The sequence below is a fragment of the Meles meles genome, chromosome 10, assembly GCF_922984935.1.
Source record: "Meles meles chromosome 10, mMelMel3.1 paternal haplotype, whole genome shotgun sequence".
NCBI lineage: Eukaryota > Metazoa > Chordata > Mammalia > Carnivora > Mustelidae > Meles > Meles meles.
In genome coordinates this window covers 799,315-813,220 of record NC_060075.1, presented here as the reverse complement: position 1 = coordinate 813,220, position 13,906 = coordinate 799,315, and positions in this window count along the sequence as shown.

Sequence of the window (13,906 nt, the reverse complement as noted above, 5' to 3'; positions counted from 1 at the left end):
AGCTCGGAGCCAACGAGGCTCTTCCAGTAGAATTCACCAGTGAGTTCACTCCTCCACCGACTCTCTAGAAGCCACGCGTCCCTCAGCTCCGTCACAGCACCCTGCTAACCCCAGGGTGCACGCAGTGCCTACCGCAAACCTGCGCTCCCAGGTGTGAGCGGTCTACCTCAGTGAAAGTGCAGGCCTGACACTCCCAGAGGGAGACTGCTGGGGGGGGGTGCTCCCAGGGCTCCAGGGTGTGCTCCCAGGCGGGCGACCCCCCCCCCCACCAGGAAGAGAGGGCTGGCGATAAAACAAGGAAACAGGATCTAGATGGGCTGGAAGGTAAAGCTTGTTCATGACAGACCCACAAGGTGGCCCAGAAGCGGGAGGGCATCACAGGTAATTGGTCAGGGACGTCCCTGTGGGATGCCCAAGGACCTGTCACCAGACATCTACCTCCATTTCTTTCTTTTTAAGATTTTATTTATTTATTCGACAGACAGAGATCACAACTAGGCAGAGAGGCAGGCAGAGAGAGAGAGGAGGAAGCAGGCTCCCTGATGAGCAGAGAGCCCGATGCGGGGCTCAATCCCAGGACCCTGAGATCATGACCTGAGCCGAAGGCAGAGGCTTAACCCACTGAGCTGCCCAGGCACCCCTCTAACTCCATTTCTGTGTTGTAGATGAGGGTCACTGCACTCTGGCCGCCGAGGGAGCCGGCTGCCTGAGGACAGGACATGGAGGTCACTGGGACACTCCCTGTGGGCAAGGTCCCTCAGGAAGGACCTGCAGGAGTTTTGAATCCCTCCTGACCGGCATCCCGGAGGACTGTTTCGTTTTGGGTTGTGAGACAGGGGTCCCAGGAAGGGCATGGGTTGTTCTTATTCCGTGGCTCCTGGCTGCGGGGTCCTGAGTCCTGGGCCTGTTTCACCCCAAGGGCTCTAGCCTCAGGGCTTTGGCAGAGTCACAGGGAAACTGGAGGGAAAATGCCCCAAGAAAGGGGAAGTGGAAAACTGCCCTGAGAAAAGGGAAACGGAAATTCCCATGCCAGAAATACTGAGGGGTGCCTGGGTAGCTTAGTTTAGTGTCTGACTTCTGATTTGGGCTCAGCTCATGACCTCGGGGCCACAAGATCCAGCCCCAAGGTCTGCTCCACGCTCAATGGAGAGACCCTCCAGATTCTCTCTCCCCGTCCCTCCAGCCCTCCCCCACACTGGCACACACCCAAGCTCCCTTTATAGGATGCATAATTTTTTAAAAAACTTTAAAAAGAAGAAATACTGGGAAGAAGCACAAAACCCACAAAGATGCGGACGGCATCACCATGCTGGACTCTGCTCCTAGGCCGTGAGATCTGAGCTCTGCTGGAATGACAGGAGCCGCTAGAGGCAAGAAGAGGGACACACGGAAGGGACGGAGGAAGGCAGCAAAGGATGGTTTAGGAAGAGCAGGCCCAGGTTCCAGGGCTCAGTGTGAGGTAACCCAGCTCTCTGATCTCGAAGAAGGCTGTGCGTGCCTCTTTCTGGAGCTCGGGCCAGGCAGGCGGGAATCCCCAGGGCATGACCCAGACGCACAAGGGGGCATGCACGTGTGTGTCCCTATGTTTGTCTGGGTGTGACTGCACGTGTGTGGACACGTACACTTGTGTGTGCTGTGTGTGCATGAGCCTGTGTGGGGGCGAGGGCATGTCTGAACGCTGCACACGGCACCTGCCCGCACCCGTCGGCCGTGGGGACAGCATCTAACATCCAACGTGTGCTTTTCCCCGAGTCCTTTAGACGGTGGGTGTCCCTCTGTGGCTTCGCTGTGAAATCACGTCAGTTGTCGTGATTCTCAACGGCATGCGCCCCTTGTGTGCTCAGGTGGGCTCTGTGCGCGATGCGGTCTTACAGTTCACGCAAGAACATGTTTGCCTTCAGAGGTCAAGCTCATCCAAGGAGACTTTCAAGGTCAGACGCAGCCCTCCATCCTTGTCTTTCTCCAAGAACTTCCCATCAGGCTGAGGAGGAGAGTGGGGTGGAAGTCCCAGGGAGGACACGGGGCTCAGTGGGGCTCGGTTCCGACGCAGCACGTGACAGCTCCATGGCCTTGAACGTCGCCGAGCCGTCACAGATCGAGCTATCGACCAAGCGGATCGCTGCGACGCACTGGCCAGTGCTCTGGGAAGCGTCGGAGCCGACGCAGCAGAAGAGCCGTGACACCTGCTCCGGACCGGGAGGTACCGCAGCGAGCGGCCGGCTGGCGGAGTCGGACGGCGAGCGCCAGAGGACCTGGCTCAGTCACCAGGCCCCAGGGCTGGCAGCTCCCTTGCCCAGGCTGGCCCGTCCTTCAGGGGCAGCCAGGTGTTCGGTGGGCCAGGCTGGGCATGCCCACCGGTGCCCACTTGACGAGGGATCGCTTTCTCAGGGAGGAGAGATTTGCGGCGAGACTCAGGGTGAGCACAGACAGCTTTTGCACATTCTGTGTGAACAGAGGCACGTGGGTATGTGGTCACGAGCGTCCTCAGATTACTGGACAAACAGTGTGGGCCCTGCTGAGCGTCATCATAGTGTGGTAGGCTGTGATGGAATTGGAATCATCGACTCGAACGTCAAAACTGCCAGACTGGCCACTTTCAACCGGCTCGTTGTCATCCTTTAAACCCAGCTCGCTGCCCGGGTGTCGACTCGGGTGTGAGTCATCCGCTGGTCCGGCTGCCCCGAGGGGGAGAGCAGCTGCCCGGCCCCCGAGAGGAGGCTCCGAGCCGGCAGTGAGCCATGGCCACCCCCACTGCTGCAGAGGAGGCACCCACAGCCTTCCGTCCCCGAGAAGCCACCTGCCCCGCTGAGGTCTTGTCCCCAGGACACCTGCGTCCTCTCCCGTCTGCAGCACAGCTCTCTGGCCCCAAACACGGACCGCCCCACAGCGGCACGAGGGAGGCTGCAGCCCCCATATTGCTCCTAGTCCCCCAAACTCGGAAGAATTAGGCTGAGCCTGTTAGACGCTGTGTTATTGGCCTTTTGCCAGTCAGCGGAGACCAAGGGCTCAGGAGGTACAGCTGACCCTGCGTGGGTGGAGCCAGAGTTGTCCACAGGCACCGCTTCCCCGTGGCCAGCAGCTCTCCCGTCCGTCTTCGTGGCCTTCTCCCAGCAAACACGTGTCCGTCAAGATGTGCCCCCAGTGAGTCCTCGGCTCGAACAAGCCCAGGCAGGTGCTCCGTCCTGGACTGTGGGTCATCGGGGTGCCATAGGCTGGCTGTGTTCAGAGCTGGCCCCTGGGGAGTGCGTGTTGGTTCCTCAAGCCCCAGGCCACCCCTGGCCTGCATCTGTCTGCCCTGGCTCTGCAGGCTCCCGGCCTCCTGTGCAGCCCTGGGTTTTGCAGGGTTTGCTGCATGGCTTGCGGGTGCTCTGCTCACAGGCTTGCAACTGTGGCTTCAGGTTCTTTATTACTCAGAAGCTGTCACGAGTGTTAACAACAAGAGAAACGTCCAACTTTATAAAGCTCTGGCAAGGACGGGGGCCACTGGGGTCACCCCCACTGAACAGGACCAAGCTGAGGTGATTCAAATCATCTTCCCAAGACCCGACAGCCAGTTCAAGCAGCGCGATCGGAGTTAAAAGCCACGGCGTCTCGTGTAGTCCAACGCCCCACCTCAGCCCTTCCGGGTTCACCGTCTGACGGTTTGCTGAGAAAGCTCTGGAAGCCAGTCCTTGTGACAGCACCCGGGCCTCTCCAGAGCAGGGCTCAGCCTGCCCCACAGGGCCCGGACTGGGTGCCGCGTAGGGCGGTGGTGCCGGAGACACTCGGCATCACGAGGGGCTCCATGTTTAAGTCGTGCTGTTTCTTCCGCTTCGAGTCAGAAGGAAATACATGTCTTTAGCCAACTCGACCAAAAGGTAAACTTTGTAGAAAGTCACATTCTCCCCACAGGCTGGCTCATCAGTCTATTTCCGGAAGACAGCCATAGCCTATGGTGCTTTCCCAGAGTGTTCTAGATGGACAAGTGACACAAGGACCTGGCCGAAAGCCTCCTAGTAAAGCAGCAGAGGATGAAGCTGGCCTTGGGCAGCGCCTCACCTCTGGGAGACCGTCTCCCACCACCTGCTTCCCCAGGTTACCAGCCCGCATTCAGGCCCCTGGACCCACAGGGACCACTGTGCCAAAGAGAAGGTCTAGCCTGCCCAGAAGCAAGTCCTTCAGACCAGGGCCACAGACGGGCTGGGCGTCCTGTCAGTTCTCTGGCCAGCTCCGCTCCGGGCCGGGTTGGAAGCCAAGCGTCTGCAATCCGATATGTCTTTAATGTGCCCGCTTGAATGTCCTTGGGCCACTTCCAATTAGAGTGACTCCGAGTGGTGCCATTTGGATTTCAGAACTCGGGTTCCCACAAAGCAAGATTCCACCGGTCCGTTTGCAACGAGAGAGTCTCCTCGTTTACAGTTTCAGCGCGAAGATCAAGGGAGACCCCACACGCCCGAGCCAGTGACTCCGCAGTCTCTGACGGGGATGCGGTAAGGCCGCATGGGCTGCGGGGTGGTCCCAAGTCAGAATTCAAACGACGTTCACTGGCAGAGCCAGACCGACACAGCGTCGGCTTCGGACTCTGGCTCCCAACAGGTAGCGGCTGTAGACCACGCAGCTGTGGGGACGAGGCAGACCGGAAACCCCAGCGAAAGCCACGGCCTCGCGCAGCACTGGAAGGTGCTGACGACGCCCTCCAGACGCCGCCGTGGCCCACCGTGTGTACATCCCAGCGGGTCAGCCTCATTGCCAGCTACAAACTCTGCAGCGCGCAGGAGGACTGTCAAGAAGCGTCCTCTGAAGGAAGAAAAGGGGACACGTTTCCGAAGCGCTTCATGTCTGATACCTCACTGGTGTGAGATGAGCGTTACCGTCCGGACCCTAGAGACAAAGGGAGGCTCAGAGAGTTTCATAACTTGCTCAAGCCTCACAAATAGTAAGAGGCTCACCCAAAATGTAAAGCCAGGTTCGATCTCAAAGCCACATCAGAAGGGCCCGAAGGGTGTCTCACGGAAATCCAGGACCGAGATGCTACTGTGCGGAAACTTGTAAAGGAGACCGAGCCCTGTCAAAAGGGCACACAAACAAGCTAGTAAAAGGCTCCTCCTGGCAAAGTCGGCAGACTTCCAGGAACGCCCTGTTGGTAACGATACCGGAACGTGTTCATGACCTTCAGGAGCTGCCAGGCACCAACTCATTCTTCTAAAAATTGGAAAATAAAGAAACCAAAGCATCTGGCCTGATTTCTCTGCATGAATAACGTTTCAGGATAGCTAAATGATTTTTGGAGTAAAAGTCTTCTTTTCAGAAAAACAAGGTGACCAGTACAAAGGACATATTTAGAAAATCACCATTTTGCAACTCCTAGTGAAGTAATGGATGAAGATAACAATAACTAAATGTTGGACTAAAAGCGGGGCAGGACAGGAAGGGTCTAACAGAGACGTTCAGAACATTCCATCCTAACACAGAACACACGTTCTTTCCAAGCACACACGGACCCGCGCCGGAACAGACCACATATTAGGCCACAAAACAAGTGTCAACAAATCCAAAGACCAAAGTCCTACCACGCATCTTTTCTGACCAGACCACCACGAAAGTGAAATCAACCACAAGACAAAATCTGGAAAGACCACAAGTCCATGGAGGTTAAATAATACCTACTAACCCGTGAACGGGCCAACCAAGAAATCAAGTAGAAAATGGAAATATACATGGAGACAAATGAAAACACAATGGTCCAAAATCTCCGCGACGAGCACAGGCCGTTCTAAGAGGAAAGTGTAGAGCAAGGCAGGCCCACCTCAAGAAGCAAGAAAAATTTCAAGTAAACAATCTAACTTTACACCTGAAGGAGCTACAGAAAGAATAAACGAAAACCAAAACCAGCAGAAGGAAAGAAATAATGAAGATAACAGCAGAAATAAACAAAATACAAAACTACAAAACAATAGAACACATCAACGAAACCAAGAGCTGGTCCTTTGAAAAGATCAAGAAAATTAATAAACCCCTAGCCAGACGCAAAAAAGAGAGAGAGAGAATTCAAGTAAACAAAGTCACAAATGGAAAAGGAGAAATAACAAACACCACAGAGAGACAAACCACGGTAAGATTATCGTGAAAATTACACACCAACATACTGAACAACCTAGGAGAAATGGAGAAATCCCTAAAAACACAACCTACCAAAACTGAAGCAGGAAGAAATAAAAATTGGGACAGACAGGATCACCAGCAGTGAGTTCAATCAGCAAAAAATCCCCAACAAGTACAGGTCTAAGACCTGATGTTTTCACGGGCAAATTCTCTCAGACACTTGTTTTTATTTTTTTAGAATTCTTATTTGTTCGTTGTCTGAGAGAGAGAGACAGAGCACAAACAGGGGAGGCGTAGAGGGAGAGGGATAAGCAGACTTGCCACCGAGTGGAATCCTAACATGGGGGTCAATCCAGAACCCCGGGGTCATGACCCAAGCTGAAGTCAGACACCCTACTGACTGAGCCACCGGGTGCCCCAGAATTCTACCCAACATTTAAAGAATTAGTATCTATTCTTCTCAGACTATTCCAAAAATTGTAAGAGGAATGAAAACTTAAAAAATTCATTCTATGAGATGAGCATTATCCTGATAACAAAACCAGATAAAGACAGCACAGAAAAAGAGGATTATAGGCCAGTATCTCTGATGAACATAGATGCAAGAATCTTCAACAAAATACTAGCGAACCAAACCCAGCAACACGTTTAAAAAATATACCATTCACCAACATCAACTGGAGTTTATTCCCCAGATGCAAGGAAGAGTCGACGCTCGTTCATCAGTCCGTGTGGCGATACCACAGCATCAAGAGAAAGGACAAGAGTCACGTGATCATTTTTTAAAAAGATTGTATTTATTTGTCAGAGAGACAAAGAGAAAGCACGCGAGCGGGGGGTGGCAGGCAGAGAGAGACCCGGGCTCCCCGCTGAGCAGGGGCCCGATGCAGGACTCGACCCCTGGACCCCGGGATCATGACCTGAGCCGAAGGCAGACACTCAATCGATTGAGCCCCCCAAGTGTCCCCATATGATCATTAAAATAGATACAGAACAAGCATTTGACAAAGTACATCTATTCATGATTAAAAACAAGCAAACAAAACCCTTCATGAAGCAGGTCCAGAGGGCACAGCATCACACGGGCCATCCGTGACAAACCAGAGCCAACATCAGCCGCAGTGGGGAAAACGGAGAACTCTCCCCCTACAGTCAGGAACAAGACGAGGAGGTCCACTCTCCCCACTTTGATTCAGCCCACGACTGGAGCTCCTGGCCACAGCAACCACACAACAAAAAGAAATAAAGGGCATCCAAATTAGTAAGGAAGAAGTAAAACTTTCACTATTTGCAGATGACATGATACTATACTAGAAAACCCTAAAGAGGGGCGTCTGGGGGGCTCAGTCATTAAGCATCTGCCTCTAGCTCCGGTAATGATGCCGGGGTCCTGGGATCAAGTCCCTCACCTTCTGAGCAGGAAGCCTGCTTCTCCCCCTGCCTGCCACTCTCCCTGCTTGTGCGATCTCCCTCTCTCTCTGACAAATAAATAAAATCTTAAAAAAAAAAAAAGAAAGAAAAAAGGAAACCCTAAAGATTCTATCAAGAAAACCTACTAAGGGGGCGCCTGGGTGGCTCAGTGGATTAAGCCGCTGCCTTCAGCTCAGGTCATGATCTCAGGGTCCTGGGATCGAGCCCCGCATCGGGCTCTCTGTTCCGCAGGGAGCCTGCTTCCTCCTCTCTCTCTGCCTACCTCTCTGCCTACTTGTGATCTCTGTCAAATAAATAAATAAAAAAAAAATTAAAAAAAAAAAAAGAAAACCTACTAGGACTGAATTCTGAAAGTCACAAGATACAAAATCAATGAAATCTGTTGCATTTCCAACCCTAATAATACAACAGAAGAGAGATTAATTTAAAAACAATCCCATCTACAACTGCATCAAAATAATAAAAACATCCAGGAATACACTGGAACAAGGAGGAGAAAGGCCTGTACGCTGAAAACCAGAGACCACGGATGAGAGAAACTGAAGACGACACGGACGGGAAGACCTCCCCCGCTCATGGGCTGGAAGAGCAAACGTGAACGTGTCTCAACCGCCCAGAGCAGTCGGCAGACGTAATGCAAGCACCGTCGAACACCGACATGGTCCTCACAGAGCTGGAACCGCCCTACGATGTGTAGGGACCACAAGAGACCGTGCAGAGCTCAAGCAATCTTGAAGAAATAAAACAAAACAAACCTGGAAGTATTATAGGTGCGGACACTGCAGAGCCGAGGTCACCAAGACAGCATGGTTCGGGCACAGACAGACACACGGATCAATGGAACAGAGTAGAGAGCCCAGGAACAAACCCACAATCACACCGTCAATCAATCTTTGACAAAGGAGGCAAGAAATAAATGGGAAAAAGACCGTCTCTTCAGAAATGCCGTTGGGAAAACCGGACAGCTACGTGAAGAAGAATGAAACTGGCCCACCTGCTCTCACCCTGCGCGAGAACAGACTCAAAGTGGATTACAGACCTGAATGTGAGGCCTGAAACCATAAAGGTCCTAGAACAGAGCACCAGGAGTGATTTCTCTGACATCAGCTGGAGCAACGTTTTCCTAGATAGGTCTCCTGCGGTGAGGGAAACAAAAGAAAAATGAACTACTGGGGCGTCATCAAGAAGAAAAGCTTCTGCATGGCGCAGGCAGCGGCCCACAGGACTGAAAGGCAACCCGCAGAATCAGAGGAGAATCTGTAAACGACGGGTCTGATAAAGGGCTGTGTCCGGGGCCCCCAGGGGCTCAGTCGGCTACACGTCTGCCTTCGGCTCAGGTCACCATCCCAGGGTCCTGGGACCGAGCCCCACGTCGGGCTCCCTGCTCGGTGGGCGTCTGCTTGAAGACTCTCCCTCTGCCCCTCCCCCGTTAGTGCACATGCTCTCTCTCTAATAAATCAATCTTTTAAAAGATGGGCAGAAGGTAGGAACAGACATATCTCCAAGGGAGACATCCAGACGGCCAAGAGACACAAGAAAAGATGTTCAACATCACATCATCCGTGAAACACAGATCAAACCCGCGACGAGGCACCACCTCACACCCGTGGGAACCGTGAAAATCGAAACCACGAGGACAGCAGGTGTTGGGAGGACAAGGGAGAAAGGCTCCCTCGCACGCTGCTGGCGGGACGAGCTGGCGGACACCGTGGAAAACAGCGTGGGGGGTCTGGGAAAGGGAAACGTCGAGCGGCTCTAAGAGCCAGTGACCGCGCCTCGGGCTGTCCACCCGAACGCGGCGGAAGCCGGATCCGAAGGACGCGCCCCCACCCCGGTGCTTTCTGCGGAGCTTTGCGGTGCTCGGATGACGGCAGCAGCTCCAGGGCCCGCGGGGAGAGGATGGAGAGAGACGATGGGGTCGTATGCACCGTGGGATGTTACTCAGCCCTAAGAAGGATGAAATCTTGCCGTTTGCAGCCCATGGATGGAGCTGGAGAGTGTCGCGCTGAGCGAGGCCAGAGAGACAAATGCCCTGTGAGCTCACTCGTATGTGGCATTTAAGACACGAAACAAAGGAACAACGGGAAAAGAGAGGATGCAAACCAGAAACGGACTCTTAACTACCAGCACACGGAAGGTGACCGGAGGCTGGGCGGGGGGGGAGTGGGTGGGGGTGGGGGTGGGGGGGGTTGACACGGGGGCCGGGGACGGAAACGCGCTCGTGAGAATGAGCACAAGGTGAGTGCGCGACTGCGGAGTCCCTCACCGGTCACACGGAAACCAGTCTGCCCACGGCATGTCACCACTCTGGAGCCCAAGTAAGAACTTCAAAACCGTGGGGCAGGACATCACCCACGCGGCAGAACAAGAGTCCTCCAGGGCCTGACGCTGGAGGAACCCGGCTTTGAGCGTCAGCGCAGGGGTGACAGGCTTTGTGGAACCGGGAGAAGCCAGCGAGTCGTCGGAGCACGAGGTCGGAGCGTCACCGCGGATCGTTCTCACCCGCGGTCCCATGCCCGGGGAGAGAAGACGGTTTTGTGTCCCGCCTCCCCAAGGCAGCACCTCTCAGGGCAAGACAGTCCTCCTGGGTCCCTCGCCTCTCCTGCAGGGTCGGGGCAGGGAGAGCGTGAGCCTCCAGTGTCCGCAGGGGTGCGGAATGCCACCGAGGAAACACGTTTCCCTCTCGCCGCCGTCAAGGACCGCGAAAAGCTGCGCCGCCTGGGCCGGGTGCGGGGGACAGAGGAGAGCCTGGGAGCCCCCCACGGCCCACAGGCACCCCACGGGCCCCTGGTGTCCCCCACACATTCCCCAACCGCGCGACCAGCTCCTTGTGCGCGCCTCGCGGCGGGGAGTGAGCTTCTGCCGCTGGGACCGCGGGACCAGGAGGAACCACACACGCTTGAGGGCTCCGCGCTCTCCCAGAGAGAGCGAAAGGCAGGCTGCGGGCGCTCGGCCTCACGCTCGGCCGCACTCGGCCGCGCAACGCTCCGGTGTGGTCTCCAGAGAGCGCCCGCACCACCACACGCACAGAGACGGTCTGCGGAAGCCGGACGCCCTCGCAGGCCTTGTGGTGCCCAGCCGAGCCCGGGGAAGCTAGAGCCAAACCAGACAGGCAGCTGACCACATTCCTGGTTTACTTAACCAATACCTCTAAGTCTAGCAAAACGAGGTGACTTGGAACTTTGCAATGACGTCAAGGCCTCTCCCCCGGCCCAGGGCATCCCCAGACTCTCAGAGCCTGGAGCTTTGGGCTCACGTTCTGAACGTTCCCTCCTCCTTCCCAGAACCGTGGCTGCCACCCGTCCTGGGCCGGGGACTGCAGGGCAGTGGCGATGGGCTGACGCACACCCTTGACAAGCCAGGATGTCGCTCTGGCCTGCCCCCGTGGGCCCCCCAACACACCCCGTGCCATTCCCCTGGGACTGAGCGTCGCCCTGGGGTGTCAGCCTCAGCGGCAGGAGCTCCGGGGTACCCCTGGCCATGGAATGAGGAGGAGCCGGCTGCAGGAGCGCAGAGCAGGTCTGAGCGCCCCACGGGGTGTTCGCACCAGCACTACGGACGTGCCACGTGGCACACTGGTAAGACTGATCCCACCACCGCCACCGAGCCTGAGCCGCGGGGACACACGAGCACGGGAGGCGCCTGAGACAGATGAGCATTTCATGAAGCTCGAGAGACAGCAACACCCCCGGGCGACGGCGATCCGTGCAGAGGCTGCTTCTTGGGGGTGAGGGCAGGAGGGAGCTTTCCGGGGTGATGGGAATGTCCTCGTCTTGACTGGCGCACGGGTTATGTGCTTGAATGTACTTTTAACAACTCATAAACTGTAAACTTACGACGGGTGAGTTTTACATGTAAGTTTTCAGTTTTTTAAAAAGTAATGGCAATTTCTCCAGAAGGCCCGAGATCTGTACTCGGGTCAAAGGGTTGAATGACGTCAGGTGGTGGCTCTCATCACACGACTTTTGCCCCAGCACGGCCTGCGTGGGAAGGCAGAAGCATCTCGGAATCTCGGAGAATGTCCCTGTGACCCGGCAAAAACGCGGGAGGACGCCAGGCCTGGGTTTGAACTCAGCAACTCCCGCCTCATACGGCACCTAGCACACAGCACGTGGCCAGCCAAGGAAGCAGGCAAGCGTGACCCCAACGTGGACGGGCCCTGTGTGTGCGCACTAAGCTCCGCGGGCACAGGGAGCGAGCAGTCCCACCACTAAGGAAGAACCGTCCTCGAGAACTCTCCAGACGGATAGGTGCACACTGTTACCTTTTCCTGGACACACCCAAGAGCCGCCAATTTTGCGAGACCCCATCGAAAGGTTTTCCAACAGCAGGGCAAACTGCTTTGCCATTTGCCTTAAACCCAGCAGGCTTCCGTGCAGACGGGGCCGTGGGCCGCCACGGAGATGGGTGGCAGACGGGGCCGTGGGCCGCCACGGAGATGGGTGGCATGGGGACGGCGTGCGAGCTCCTGGGTTTCGTAGCAGCAGCAGGCACCGAGTCACGATTTTCTTCTGGAGGAAGAGATCTTGGCTTGCTGTGGGCCCTCAGAAACGACTACTTGGGTTACCCCAGCAGGAGACCCTCACCAAACTTTCAGGAGAATGTGGACTGGGTGGCAAGACGGGGTGTCACAGAGCCCCGGCCCCCAAAGAATGGCGGCCCCAGGCCTCTTCCCCTCACGTTCCTTTGCTGTCTCTGTCGTGTGCATGTTACCTTCCTCATTCTGTCACCTGCTACTGGACATAGGTTATGCTATTTAATGACATGAGTGCCCCTGGGCCTGCCGGTCACTGACAGCATCCAGCAGGCCAGTGGAGGACCAGAAACTCCCTCTGGAGGGTATGCCCGCTGGGAATGGCAGCTCGGGTGCAGGACCGCTTCCCCGTGTTGGCCAGGAGACCCTCCTAGGTTCCAGGTGCACCGAACAGAAAAGGCAAGAACACGGAGCACCAGGACGGACGTGGGGTCCTTCAGGGATAAGTTGCCAACGTCTGAATTTCCTACCCGTGTGTGAGTTTTGGTAGGAGATGGGGTCAGTGTGAGTTTCCTGTGGCTGCTTTGACAAATTTCGACAGACTCTGGGGCTTGCAACAACGCAAATGCCTTCTCTCGCGGTCCTGAAGGCCGGCAGTGCACGGTCTCCCTGGTCTGCATCGAGGCCTTGTTGGGCCGCGCTGCCTCTGAAGCCCTGGTGGGAGGCTCCCTGTGCCTTTGCCAGCTTCTGGTGGCTGCCTGCCACCCTTGGCTTGTGGCCACAACCCCCCACTCTCCACCTCTGTGGTCACTGTGCCGTCTGTGCATGGGACAAGTCTGCCCGGGCTCCCCCATAGGGACCTCCAGGAGGTCAGGGCCCACCGGGTAAACCAGGATAGCCTCCCCCAACTCAAGACCCTAAATTTCACCACATCTGCAAAATCTACTTTGTCGTATAAGCTAACACTGACGGGTTGTGGGACTGTAACAAATAATTTCGGGAGCCATACCGAGACCCCACCGCCGCTCAGTGAGCATGAATCCACATGCTGTGTTTATCCCAGAAATTCACTTCTATCTTGTAAAACCGTCGACCCTAGACTTACCAACAACGGTCTTTCAGCAAGACAGAGGAGTTGTACCTGAAAGGAAGCTATTTTGCTCCGGAAAACTCTTCCTTTCTGCAGGGAAAGCAAGACCTACCACTTACGGAGTGTAAACCCGTACGGAGGTGGTCGGCGTGGGCGGTTGTGCAGGTCAATGGGTTTGGTGCATGATCGTCAACCTGCAGCCAGACGAGACCAGACCCCGTCTGCCAGATCCAGGACGGGGCCAAACTGGCGTTGCCACAATGTATCACGGAACTAGAGGAAACTCCTCACGCCGTGGGTTCCGTCCAGGGAGTGGGAGGGCTGGCTGTGGGGAGTGATGGAGGCTCTTTCTGGTGGCCGTCACACATGGGGTCAGCACGCGTGGGGTCTCTGATACTCGGTAGGGGCGACCGTGGAGCTGGGGTACAGACCGCCATAGCTGAGCGTGGAGAGGTCACGGTGCGAGAGCCCATTCTACCGTGCGAGCTGATTTACCAGCCTGACTCACGTCTGCCCTCGGTACACGCTTTCCCCGTCTGTCTGTCTGCGAGGCAGGAGACCCAGAGCCCTTGGGAGACTGGTCACCGTGAGCACCTCGAACGCCTCGGGCTGCTGGTTCACGCTGTCCTGTTCGCTGTCACCGGGGGAGAAGCTTCACATGCCCTGAGTGGCAGAGGCTGAACAGATGCCCTGAGGGGCACAGGACTCCCTGCTGGGTGCTGCAGCCAGGAGCCCAGAGAAACATGGATCAGGAAATCTCCCCTTCCTGGAAAAAAACACCAAGAAATGGCTGCCATATAAGACACCTCTGCTGAAATCAACCCTGCAGA